Source organism: Dermochelys coriacea, chromosome 3, assembly GCF_009764565.3.
Source record: "Dermochelys coriacea isolate rDerCor1 chromosome 3, rDerCor1.pri.v4, whole genome shotgun sequence".
In the NCBI taxonomy this organism is placed as follows: Eukaryota; Metazoa; Chordata; order Testudines; family Dermochelyidae; genus Dermochelys; species Dermochelys coriacea.
This window is the reverse complement of record NC_050070.1, coordinates 121,418,475-121,432,571: the sequence shown is the minus strand read 5'-3', so window position 1 is coordinate 121,432,571 and position 14,097 is coordinate 121,418,475. Positions and strand designations below refer to the sequence as shown.

At 39.4% G+C, this 14,097-nt stretch overlaps 2 long non-coding RNA genes across 2 annotated transcripts in view; one reads left to right on the top strand and one right to left on the bottom strand.

Annotated features, from left to right (window-relative positions):
• Positions 1–14,097, top strand: part of LOC119853074 — a 96,045-nt gene that overhangs the window by 28,215 nt on the left and 53,733 nt on the right. The gene's annotated exons all lie outside the window — the stretch shown is intronic.
• On the bottom strand, positions 5,471–8,442 carry LOC122459633. Its single transcript, XR_006280447.1, has 3 exons — positions 8,110–8,442; positions 6,808–6,809; positions 5,471–5,541 (listed from the first exon to the last, which is right to left on the bottom strand). It is a non-coding gene; the product is annotated as an uncharacterized LOC122459633 (long non-coding RNA).

The window sequence follows — 14,097 nt, the reverse complement described above, 5'->3', positions numbered from 1 at the left end:
AACAAGAAATGGTAGGCCAGCTCTCAGTTTCTCTTACTGCCAAACCTCGGAAAGCCACATCAAAAGATGGCATTATTGATACACGCTACACATGAGACTATCTCAGGGGATGTGACTCTCACTATTTTGTCCCAGGGGTTCTTTTAGATACCTTAGGGGACACCAGATTCAAGACTAAGCAAAATAATCACAGTTATTTTCCATGGCTATTTATTATTACAGGAAGGAAAAGAAAACATTAGACAAACACAGATGATAAACTGGTTACCTTCTGTTAAAATTTCTTCTGTATGCCTCTGTGGCGAGCTTTTAGCAGATATTACACCTTTGTGAATGGACTGGTTCTGAGGTGTTCTTTGTTTGGTAAGTTAAGACCAAAGTATATTGTTTTCCAAAGTTAAGTCTTAGTATTTTATTAGATATATAAAAGCTGTTTTATGTGTGGGCAAGACAAATTAAGGGCAGGTGGAACCTAGCTAACTATTAACAACAACAACAACAACAATCACCACCAGTAGCCAGTTTATAGATGGGCATAGTAAGAAATCTTAACTATATCCTATGAAATCAAAGAAAATATTTAAATCAGTTACTTAGGAGAAGCCATTTAAGAGCTGTCTTGAGACAGGCTAGTAAACAAATATTAAGCATCTTAAATCAATTAAAACCCACTACTTTTCTATCAGTCTTTAGCCCATTTCCTCTCCAGGAATACACGGTCTAACCATTCGGTGATTAACAGGAGAAATTGTTAATATTTTAAGTTACAACAGCATTTCAATATTCCAACAAAATCATTACACAAGTTTTTTAAACATAATCCCTTCCCTGTGTCTTAGTTAACTTTCTTTCACTAATCCATGTTGAAGTGTTGGGGAGGTTTCCTTGGGTTGGTTTCTTCTTGAGTCTTTTCTGTTTTTCTCAGCTGCTGCAGCAGCTTGCTTGTTGAGATGGGCAGGATATGCTGAGCGTTTGCTGTTTAAGCAGGGTAGCAGAAGGCGAGTGGTTATGTGAGGAGTGGTCATTTCAGATTTATTTATGCTCTGTTCATAATTTCATGGAAACAGGAAGGAAAACACACCTCTTTCAGGCTTGTTTAGAATCAAAGGTGATTGTTGTTACTCTTTCATTAGCTCCATGCCTTCACAAGCTGGTTTAGGCGACACCTTGATTCCTGAATATGCAGTCTGTTTAAGAAATATGCATCATTTCTAACTGCCTTTGTCCTTCTTGTGGAGGGAAAAATCCAGATAACCTTTTACAGTTAGAATTTAACTCTTCCTTTTTATTCAATTCATTTTGAACTATTCCTTCAATTTTATTAGAGTTCAACAGGAAATTAAATTCTGTTTTCAGAAAGTCCAAACACTCCTGTTCTCTAAAAAAAGGAAGTTTTTAGTTTTCAAAATCTTTAAATTTAAATAACCTTTAGAAAGTCTCTATCTTAAGTTGATACCACATGACAATTTTTTGGAAAGACTATTTTTCTTGTCGTCTTGAGTTGTATGAGGGAGTTGCTTGAGCCTTCCACTAATTAATTTCCCATGAATATAAATATTCTATACTTAAATGGCTTTTTATATTAGTAATTAGTTTAGCAAGTTCATTAGATTCCTTGTTGATATATAAAGCATTTTACATAGCAATGATATTAGGAACTTTATATTTAGTTAACATATTTGGAAGTATGCATTTCACAAAGGTGTTTGCCATTTCAACCTTAACAAATAAAGGTTTGAAACATTTCCAGCTGCACATATTTTCCCTAGAGGATTTTAAAGACAGAGGTAGAAATTTTTAGTTGAAAAGAAGGGGGGGCTGGCAGAGGTCCCGTTTATCCCCAAGGTTTTATTGTGTGATAAGGGTCTTTAGTTTTACTTCTCAAGTCCTTGTGTTTACCAGTTGCGATTTTTACAATTAACGCCTATCAGACATTCCATACAAAGCACCAGTCATCACAACCAAGCGTACATCCATTTTTCAAAACACAGCACAAGAGAAATGGGCATAAATGGGTCTAAATAGTACTTAGTCCTGCCATGAGTGCAGGGGACTGGACTAGATGACCTCTTGAGGTCCCTTCCAGTCCTATGATGCTATGATTCTAAGAAAGTTTAAAATTCTGTTTTTCTGAATTTGTATAAATACTCTTACTGGTAATAAACATGGTTTTATGGCTAAGGAGGGGTTACATTCCTGAGACTTGTCCTTGGGAAGAGAAGGTAAAACATCCCTTTTTTTACTTGAATATTTCATTTAATCAAAAAAATATATTCATGGAGGTACACTTTTCCAAGCATCTTAGGTATGAAATTAGTGATAAATCTATTGTAAACTTCAATAAAGGCACAGGCAAGTCTAATGACAAATGTTTAATTTATTAATATAATTTCTGCATAGATACCTAGGTCTGTTCACCACAAGGACCATCCACACAATCCTCTTGTTTGCAGAGCATTCCCAAGTATTCACCAGCCATGTTGGCCACCTGCCTGTAACGGGCTGCTCCCCACTCTAACTCTCAAGCTTCTGTCCACAGTCAGCTCCCAAGCTGCTGCTGCCTCCAGTCTGTTACTCCTGCTGCCATGCAGTTGCCTGGTCTCTTCTAAATATCAGTTCCCTTCCCTGTACTGGAGCAATTATGGAGCCTGCCAGTGGCTGGCTGTTGAACTAGGAGTGGGGGGCACCACTGCCTAGTAATGAGCCAGCAGGTTTATTCACATTCTCACTCCACATTTTGTTCCACCCCTTTTTGATTATCACCCAGCAGACACTCCCCATTTCCCCTTTTAGAAAAGGCCCTGGCTGAACATGAGAATTGTGGACCCCCTGGCAGGATTGCCAACTCCTGCTATTTTATTGCAAGTCTCATAATATTTGGTGTTTTTCTGTAAGGCCCAGCTACTTTAGTCAAGTGATTATGTGACAATCTCAACTTTCATTTAAAAAGAAAGGAAGTGTCTAGCCCTTGTGGTTGTGGGTGAAAACTTGAATACGTGACCTGAGTGCATCCTAAAGCTCAGGAACCAGAAGGTAAAGAAAAGAACCCAAAATATATTATTTAAAAAAACAAAAACCAACTTTTTGGGCCCTGATTCATGGCCTGACTGCTCAGGGTTGGCACTATTCATTTTCAATTAATCTTTCTGACCAGAGCCCTGTTTTCCTTCCTTTCCACTGTCTTTGTAGAAATTATAGCTGGTGTGATTGGGATAATATTGAAAAGCATCAAGAAGAGAATACTTATCTCCCAGCTACATAGTATCTCATCCATGTCTTTCTATCAAGGAGAGAGCATGTCAGTGTCAGGGAAGGGCTTCTCAAAGTGAAACTAAGCCAGTCTTTTTCTCTAGGAGGTCCTTAAATACAGATCTCCTCATCAGTGTTCATTTCCTTCCCAGCTATAGACCAAGCACAGAACTGATCTGGTCACAGGATTTCCCCTGGTATTAGCAGATTTAAGGTGTCTAAAATGGAGAGATTGGGCTTCCTGTGGCTGAGTTTCAAGGTGGATTCAAACAATACTAGCTAAGATGGCAGCATCACCTAGTAGCTTTAAGCAAGAATGCCTTGGGATGCTAGATACAACTGGACCAACTGATGCCAAGAATCTAAGGCAAAACATAATTCATCAATGTTTCTGATGTGATGCCCTGGCTGGAAGTCTGCTAGAAATGTAAGCAGATGCTAATATAAGAAAAGAGAGGACCCCTGCCATCCAGGGGCAATACCCCAGTCCATCCAAGCTGCTGGGATTCCTACAAGTACTGATCCTGGGCTCCACACTGGAGCGTCATCTGTTGTACCAGCTTCAGTGTAGAAGGGGTTAAATTGGAAGCCCTCACTCTCTGCCCTCCTACCTCAGGGTTTTGAGGCTGTTGTGGGGAGGGAGGATCTCCACTGCTTTATCCCTTGCCTTGTGTGAGAGAGGACATCTCCCCTGCGCTACCCAGCACCAGCTTTCCCCAGAAGCACTGAAGTGAAATTGATGCAATTCATGGCCATTTCACAGGTTTCTGAACAGCAACAGTGAAAACTGTGATCACTAAAGTTGGCATAAGACACATTCTAGGTGAGTGTTGTTAGGGGTGAGTTGAGACGGTTCAAAGGCTGATGATTTTACTTACCTTTAGGTTTCCTTTTGAGTAGTTTCACTTCCAAGATTCCCTATTGTTCTTTGTTTCTTAACAAAAAATGGCACAGATGCAGAATGGGACCAATTATTGCCATACTAAAGCTATATCTTGAGGAAAGCATACATCACAAGTGCCCACAGGGATAGAAGCCACTTTGACTTCTAAAACTCCTTAGTTGTCAGTAGCAGCATGGCTTTTAATACAGACTCCAAACTTAGAAGGCCAGGTGGTAAGCACTATGTTACAAGCAGATGCACCGCTTTTTTGACAGAGATGAATTTCTTTTTAATTTCTTATGGCTTGATGCATACATCAGGTAAAAGACAATATAGAGAAGCCAGGAGGAAAGTTGTAAGAACATTTAACAGGACACTCACCTCCAGTGCGTCCTAGTGGCTGGATGTGTACTGCACTCTTTGTCCTGCTGCTGGTGCCCCCTGTAGGTTGTTGACCTTATTAGGCAGGTCTTCAATGACTCAGCCCTCCAGCCAAGTTACACAATCAAAAATGGATGCAGCCCTTCCAGGGTAGCAAAAGTCCAACAAAACTATCTGCCCTCATGAGGGTCTTCAGCCCTGTCTCTGGGCCCTTTAAAATTCTGCTCTTTACTGCGACTTCTAAACAAGCCTCTTACCCTCTTGGGGCTTAGGCCACTTTGCTAGTGGCTGGTGGGGGAACCCAGGCCCACCCACTACTCCAGGTCCCAACCCAGAGACTCTGTGAATAGCAACCACATACTGCTGCCTCCAGTTTCTTGGGCCTTTTCCCATGTAGCCCCTTTTGCTTCACCCTGACCTCAGGGCTGAAGTTCTCAGATCCTCCTCTTCCTTGCTGCATGCCAGTGCAACCTGAGCCCACCTTCTGGTTCTCCCTCAAGCATCTGTGACCAGCAGGTAATCCCCAGCCCCGTGTCTCTGGCCCCAGCCAGGAACTGACCTGCTCCTTTCATCTGAGCCTGCTGGGCTCTGATTGGTTGCTTCTATGTACCCTCTCTAGGCAGGCCTGAAGGACCCATCTTCATTGCTTCTTTACTGGGGCAGGGTGTGGTAGGACCTTGGGGCTTCTGGTAGGGGGCCATGAAGGGCCAGTGCACTGTGTCACAGAATGCAGCACTGGTGAATTGTAATGATAGATTAGCCACTGAACAGATTTTACTATGGATCTGACAGGGGTAACAGTTACTGTGGTGCTCTTCAGCTTTACAGCATTAGAAAAAACTCTGCCAGGAGCCACTTGGGAGGGAGCTCCAGTTCATTTGCCCAGCAATCCCAGCACAGCATCCAGGGTGGATTTGATTTAAATCATGATTTAAATCACTAGTCAGGAAGACTCGATTTAATCATGGATTTCTACATAAATGTGCATTCTCGTTGGTTGTTATAACCGTAATACATATTCTTCACAACTCAGAGATAGATGTAGGTTTCATTTTTAGAACGTACATACTATACATTTTTAAAGTGATTTATTTTGAAAACTTTTCAGATTAGTTTTACAGCTATATCAGAAAATGAGTGATTGTTTGGTTATTTCATTTACCAAAAGTAATTGAAGCAGATATTTATGAAGTCATTGGGAGGTGAATTATCAACAGGTTAATCATTAATATTTGGAGGATTTTCTTGCCATGCTGTATTAGCTGGAGAACATCTTCAGACAGTCATTTAAATTGTTATATTGAACTAAAACAACAATGTGAAGTATTCTGGATTTTCTTCTTCAACAGCAAATCTATAATATTTTAACAAAACAAGCATATGAATTTTTGAATTTAGTTAAACATTCAAGTTTTTTAAAATCAGGTTTTGTTTTTGTTAAAATTGTTTAACTAAAATAGTTAAATGAAATATATAAAAAAATATTAAATCGACTGTGTCAGCCCGGTCAATATGAGAAACTTAAAATATTGGCTTCTGCAGCTAACTCAGTCATCTTCACCTTTCTTTTCCAGATGATGAAGAAACAGGAAAATGAAAACAAGCTTTCCTGCTTTTTCAGGTCCCAAATGATTTCTCAATTTGGAATGAATTAGTCCAAAGGAAGAAAATATTCTTTCTACACCAGTAGAAGCTACTGCTGTTAAAAGTGAGATTATCACTTCAACAGTCTCTGAATCCAAGTGCTTAAGTGACTTCCACCAGTTCACTGGTGTGACTTTCTTTAAAAAATCATCAGCAAACATATATTTTTTGAATGGTTCACACTTAGCTCTGAAGTTTATTATAGTTGGCATTATGGAGGGATGATTGCTGGATGTCCATGTCATAGAGAACTCCTCTTCTTCAGCAGTTAAGGTTTGACCCTGGTACCAACTATTGAGAATATTTGCAAGAAAATGAGCTGGAGATAGTGCTTGTCCCATTCGTTTTTTAAATGCTTGTAATTTAACTCTGTCATTGCACATTTCTCTTTTTAAGATCTCACTCAGTTCCTTCCAAATTTCAACAGTGTCAGCAATAAAACAGCTATTTCCCTGCATTTTGTTCAAGGCTACAGAAACAGGCTTCAGGGTACTCAGCAGGTGTTCAACATTTCTGTTAAGACCAATGTTGAGAACTTTGGCTGTGACAGGGCTATCTATTTTTTCACGATTTTGTTCACAAGCTGTCATCAGATTAGGTCAGTTCTTGATCAAGTTCTCAGAACAGTTCACTCCTGAGTTCCATTGCACGTCTTGTGGGAGAGTTCACTTGGTTCCTCCAACTTTTTTCAGAGTAGCTGCTGCAAAGTGGTTGTTATGGAAATATTTTGCAATTTCAACATTAGCCTTTATTTCTGGAACACCGAAGTCGTTGGCTAGGAGGTGCGTCAAATGAGCACTGCAACCGTATGTTCTTAGCTTGGGACTCTCTTTACTCTCTTCTAAATAATTTCTTCTCATCTTGGATATATTTGCAGCATTGTCTGAGACCAAGCTGCATATTAGACATTTGAATTTTTTTTCACAGTTATAGCTTGTACTGCTACTTCTTGTAAGTATTCTGCTGTGTGTGCATTTCCTGATGTATCAATTGTTTCTGTAAGGAAGACATTCCCTTCTTCTGTTGTCACACAAGCACATACAACAGGATCATTGTGGACATTGCTCCACCCATCAATTTCACCCTCTAGAGCTTTTGCACACTGCTCAATTTCTCTTTCATACGCTTTATCCAGCAATTTGTCTGCAACATCTGCTCTGTTGGGTGGACTGTATCCTGGTCTTAATGACTGAACCATGCTAATGAAATGTGGGTTTTCAATCATATGGAAAGGAGAGTTTGTTGCATACACAAACTGGACAATTTTTTCATCAATTATGTCTTTTTGTAATCTGCTGATTCTTATCACAAACTTATCTACGGTTGTTTCTGGATGATGGAGATTTTTTTTTCTTTTTGCTACAGGTGATTTACTGTGACTATGTGACATACATGATGTGATTGAAACACTGTCATTGGCAGATAACTCTGAAACTATAGAAAATGATGATGATCTTGAAGGTGGATAGTCTTCAGAATCCTGTATGTTGAGGATGGATTCTCCTAAACAAAATAAGTAAATGCAGTTATTTAATTATTATTACCAGACTGCTCATTTAGTATTAGTCATTGCATTCACTGACACTGAGTACTACTTTAAAAGGTGAAATTATAAAAGGAAGATCTGCCTATTTCAGCTATTTATTTTTTTATCACAACTGCATATAAAATGATAGTACTATAGAGTAAGAACAAAATTTTTTGCTCAAACATGAGAATTCAAGAATAGTCCAGAAGGAAGAGAGGCAGTCCTTAAGAAAGAAGTATGAAATAAAAAAATGTACCAACCTGAAGATCCTGCACGTTCAGACATGTTCCTTTCATCATCTTCAATGCAGCTTCCTCCTGAGAAGGAACACTTCTCATGATGATGTTTCATTCGGGCATCCAGGTCTTGCATTTCTTTGTTGCACTGTTCATATTTTGCATGCATGCCTGTCTTACCCACAGACAGAGGAACTTCATTAAAATATTCCCAAACTGAGTCTCCTTTATGGCCTGCTGTCATTATAGGTTTTCCCTTCTAGTGAGAGAATGGTATGGTAGATCTCAAATCAATAAAGACTCAGAAAGACCTCAAGACTTTTAGAATATGCTGCTCAAATAGTTTCACTTTTGTTTCTACTGCCTGTCCCTCCCTTCTCACATTTATCTCCAGACTACTACTACTTGTCCAGATCTATCCCACCCCCAACAATCTTCTATTCATCAAACTTTTTGAAACTTTGCACTTTTAGAGAGAGGTAAGGGAGTGACTCTGTGTACACAAATTTGCAGAGGGACAATACGGTTGAGGTCTGTTATTTCCTACCTCTATATATTATTTATTTTAAAACATTTTTGCTGTTAACAAGCATGTTATATCTGAAGACACAAATCCACAGTTTGAAAACTGCAAAACTAAGCATCTCTGATGGTATCTTCGAGACTGAGCACTGAGTCCCATTGGGTAGACAGAAAGATTAATTTAAATAATCTATACAGAAGCCCCTGGAGCCCCATAAAATTGGGTCCCTAATCCATGAACTATTGGAACTCATTTACAAAACTTTTCTTAAGCATTACATGAATATATTGTCTCATACTATAGAATTAGAACTTTTAATCCCTATTCCATTATGAGATATCTTTGAGCTATAATGTATCTTAATTAAAACTATCTTTAGATAGGTTTTTCCCTCAAAGCATTTTATCAAAATCCAATTTTTTTGATTAAAAAAATCATTGATTTTTATCCACCCTGACTGCATTGTCTGCAATTGTCAAGGCAAGGACTCCTGTGATCAGTATTCAGCTCAAGGCTAGATCCAGCCCAGAGATATGTTGAAACCATGCATGTTTTCTTCATCAAAGAGTAAATTAACTTGTGAAATGGAAAGGTCAGTCAAGAAAACAGAATCATTCTAGTTACACAAAGGAGTCTGTCGCAGGGCAGTCTGCCCCTTTAAGGGCCTGTGGAGCGGCCAGCCCTGTTCTGGAGAGAAGCCCACAAGCAGCTGCTGGGAATCATCTGACCCAGTTGGACAGAATCTAGTGCCTGAGTCTGATAATTCCCAGGCAAGGGATACAAAGGAGAGCTCCTGCCCCAGGAGACTGGCTGTGACCAGGAGAGGACTGGGAGTGCACTCTCCTGTGGCTACAGCAGAAGGCTGTGAGAGGCAGGGAAGCCCTGCAGATGCCCTTAGGCTTGGGAAGGTCCAGCACATTAAGCTATTGGAGACAGAGGGCTCCACAATCTGAGCAAAAGAACAGGACTGTTGCTTTTTGTTGTTGCTCCAATTTCACTTTTTTTTGTGTTAAAGACTAAACAAAGCCCTGAGGAAAGGGCTACAGACTGAACTGGGCATAGCTGATTGTTTGTCTTTGCCTGGCGATTGGGTCCAGTATCCTAGAGTCCTTTTAATTGAATGGTCCCAGGGATGGGGGGGAAAGCCACTGTAACTTTCTTTAGTGTCTTTCCTTTGCTGCGCCTGGACAAATATTATTACCGTTACATCTTCTACACATGTTATGGATGCCTCTTTTCCAAGATAAACATTCATTTCAGTTTACAAAAAATAACAGATGACTTAAATGGTTTTGAAATCAAAGAGTCACACAGCAGCGTGGTCAAGGCAAAAGGAAGAGATTAATCTCACCAAAGCTATGCACTGAAGGGAACAAAGACACCTTTGTTTTGAGGAAAAAAAGCCATCCAACTGGAAAGCAATCAGAAAGATGGAAAACAAAGACATGTTATTTATGGTAATTAAAATATAACTTGTATGGCTTTCCTCTTTGTCCAGGGGAAGTATGTGGCGAAGTTGGAAAGGATGGACATATCAAGGGATGCAACACAGTAAAACTGCTTTCAAGGATGAATAGGTTGCCCTTTGGTCAAGCAAAAAGTAGATTTGAAAATTTGCCTCTTGTGAACAGAAGAAAAAATAAGAAATAGAGAACACACAACTGTCATGGATGAGGAACTGGATGAAGGGTTTGAAATGAACCTCACCTGATGGAAACTGCTGTTTTTCCTTTCATAACATCATGCAGCTCCTTCCACAGCTAGGCATTTCTTTAGTTCCCCAGCCTGTCCCATTCACACTGTATCAACAGTATTGCTAAATGCTGTCAAATAGTTTAAAATATTTAAGAATGAAGGCAGGCTGTCTCCTTTCATTTCACTGTTAACACTAATCTTAGCAAAATAGTATGCCAGCCACACGGAGATAGATCGTATAACCTGATGATCAGAGAATAATAATACTAAAGAGAACTGATCTAGAAAATCACTCATTTTGACTTGTGGGCTACATATTAAGTATTTAATCATAAATATAGGTTTACTACAATCAGGGCATCTTAGGATTTGTAGTCCCTATCTGAAGACAAATGCTGCCCAATCCAGCTCCCTCTCGACCTGCAACTGCCCTTCCCATCTCGGTGTCTGTGATATCACCCCCAACAACCTCTTGATCGGGTGATGTAACCAGAGGGCACTGGAGGCAAAGGACTCTGTGTCAACTTAGAGGGCATAGACTTAATGCCACTACTGTCTACAACGCATACGAAGAGAGACACACACAAATATACAAATAAGGGGATCCACTGGAGCTCTTCACGCCCATCTGATGGGAATGCAGAAGGTGCTTGGACTCTTACTAGGATGCTTTTCCTGTATACTTAGACACTTCTTTTTCTGTCAGTCTTTGGCTAATGGGTGCATGATAAATTTGAAACTGACTTACCTCCATCTGGTTGTTAAGAGAGGGAGTTTCTATTTCTTTCCTCCCAAGTTCAAAGGCCAACAAGGAGGACCTGCCTAGCCTCCATCCCTGCCTGGCCACCGTCATTGGGACCTTTTCCCCTCTCTGTATTGCAGCATCTTCCTCCAGTGCAGCTCTCAGGGTGAAATGATTCCTGTCACAGTTTCACTGCTGACCACAAAGTTCTGAACTGCAGTGGTGAAAGGGACTAAAGTCTTGTTTATTTGATTCCACCGATTCTTGGGAAAATTACAGCAGCATTAACACTAGAGCTGTCTGCAGACTCAGCAGACAACACAGCATCAGGCTACAATTGGATCAAGGTTATCTTTGCAACCATAAGGGCTCAAGAATTTTTAAAAAGCTGAAAATCTGCAGAAGGTGATGGTGATGTGGGACTGCAGGTCCTTCACACTGGGCAGTGACATACAAGGGAATGGATTTTAAAAGCCTTGTCCTATTACACTTTGTACTATTTCAGTTCAGTACAGTTCACATTTAATATTTTATAAATATTAGCACCACAAAACAAGGTAATCCACTTCAGTCTTATTTTTGCCCTTTGTTTTTCAGTTAAAAAAATAAAAAGAGGCACACTACCAACCGTCACAGCATTTTTATTTATTAAAGAGAGCACTTGAGGTAACATTAAAGTTTCCAGTATATAAGTGGCAATAAGAAAAATAACACAAATCCCAAATGTAATTTCCTTCAATTAAGAGCAAACTGCCTAATATCCAAGCACAGTAGAACATACTGTAAAAACTCTTTGTCTTTCATCTTCCCACATGAATGACAGCAGGTATGATGGGCAGGTCTCCGAATGAGCAGGGAAATCCCAGTCTAGAGATGTAGTTGTTCAGGAGAGCAAACTATAAGAAAGCTGGCTCTGGAATAGTATTTCTGATTAAGACTAGTCTCCTGTTTTAAAAGCATTCAGGATGTTCAACAAGAAGCAAGAGACAACAAAGAGTCACAGATTTTCTAGTCTGCAAAATTTTATTAAGCAACAGCTGGACAACTCTTACAACTCCAAATCATCAAGGAAAAATAGGGCTATCAGTCCATCTCTCAATCATGTAGACAGTAAAGAATTTGGACAAACCACATTATTAAAGGGAAACCATTAATGCTTTCTAGGTACCACCCGTACAATCTATTACACAAGATACATAAAAGGAGAGGCAGATCAGGCTAAGTCTATAATTACAATGAAAACCTGGTTCTGAATGGCATATTTTAAAAAACCCCAACATTTCCAGAAAGATGTTTTTAAAATAGTGTACGTATGTAATAGTATGCAGCCGTGTACCAAGTTCCCCGAAGGCTTGAAAAGAACATGCTGGGTCATTTGGCTAGGGATCTTGGCACCTGCATGACCACACACTTGCTTAAAAAAAATAAAGCCAAAAACGGTAGTAATAAATTCAGAAATAAGGTCAAAAGTTACAGTACCAAAATAATGCATTTATAAACAAATGCAAAAAAAATATACCTTTTTCAGGCAATACTACCATGCCTTTTCAATCAAATGCATCCCCATGCGATTCAACAAAGCCACATATTTTGCATCTACAACAAACAAGATCTTAAACGCCATCCCCCCCAACACACACATCCACATCCACATCCACAAAGAAAAGAGAAAAACACAGTAAGAAATAAAAGAATAGGAAGCAGAGGTAAAACATAGACCAAGCTAACAAAAGAAAAGAAAGGAAAATTACAAGTCTTATCAACAAGGAACCAGAAATAACATAGATTGATAGGAACTATGCTGAGCACTATTTTGATGAAATGCTGAAAACGCAATCATCTGCTAACATTATATGAAAATGTCTCTCTCGATTTTATTATTATTTTTAATCTTAACACTTTTATTATTTGAACCAACTGTTAATCTGGCCATCTTTTCACAATCAGTTATCTGGCCAACAAAGTAAACATTCAGACAGACAGACAGCTTTGTCACTATCCAAAACTCCTGTATCAGATTTTATTTTTAAATTTGGAGTTAGTGTAAATTAGAGGGGAACAATTAGGAACATTTACAGAGTCTTTACATCTGTCTACCATTATGAATCCAATTTCTCTGTGCACATTTTGGAGAGAGAAGTGGTTTGGGGTTGTCTTTCATCCCGCAAAGTCATTATGGTCCCAATTGTTCAATTGTATCTGTATGGACAGACCCTTGCAGAGCCCCATTCAAGTCAATCTGTGCAGTGCAGGAGCCTGCCTGCATAGACACATTTGCAGAATTATGGGCGTAGAGTTGTTTTTAATTTTTATAACAAAAATTGCTTCAGTGACTCCTCCTTTGTCCTCTTACTTGGTTAACTGTTCTTACTATTATTTTCCTATTTGCACAGATGCAGCACAAAAAAATCAAAACCCCAAAGCAATTCTTTCCTAAAACTTTTCTCAACATGCAATGCTCCGTGCTGGGTTGGATTTTTTAATCCTTAAAGTTTCTGTGTGTGATTGTGTATTTGTGCACACTTGAAAAAAATTAATCTTACAATGATTCCCCTTTGAGCCCATTCCTGGGAGATGGTAATATAGCTTCATTCACTCCAGCATGATACATGCAGCAACAGCCTTAAGCCCTGATCCCAGAGAGGGATTCATGTGTGAAGACCCTTGTGCCCATACAGGATTGTACTAAAATCAATAGGTCTCTGTGCTGGCAACCTAGCACTAGGTTGCCAACAGTGTAGAGTAGTTTGTGCCCTGTAGAAATAGCCACTTTTATTATAGTGCAACTAACTACTGCTCCGGCAAAAACCATCTTTCAAGCTAGTAGAAGCCAAATTTTTCCCTCTTTTTTGTCAAAGCTGCTCCTCCTCCATCATGTTCCCCCTTTCAGATGAAGATTTACACAGTTGCCAAGTTGCATCCGATGAAGTGAGCTGTAGCTCACGAAAGCTTATGCTCAAATAAATTTGTTAGTCTCTAAGGTGCCACAAGTACTCCTGTTCTTTTTGCGAATACAGACTAACATGGCTGCTACTCTGAAAACAGTTGCCAAGTGCTCATTGGGCACCCAGATATAACATAGCCACAAAAAACAGACTTCAGAAATACCTGCACTCAAATTATCTGAAGCAACAACTCAAAACACAAGCAAAGTCTGATTACCTCATAGTGGCAGTGAATCTTCATTGAAACATGGAACAGAAGTGGAATGGTAAA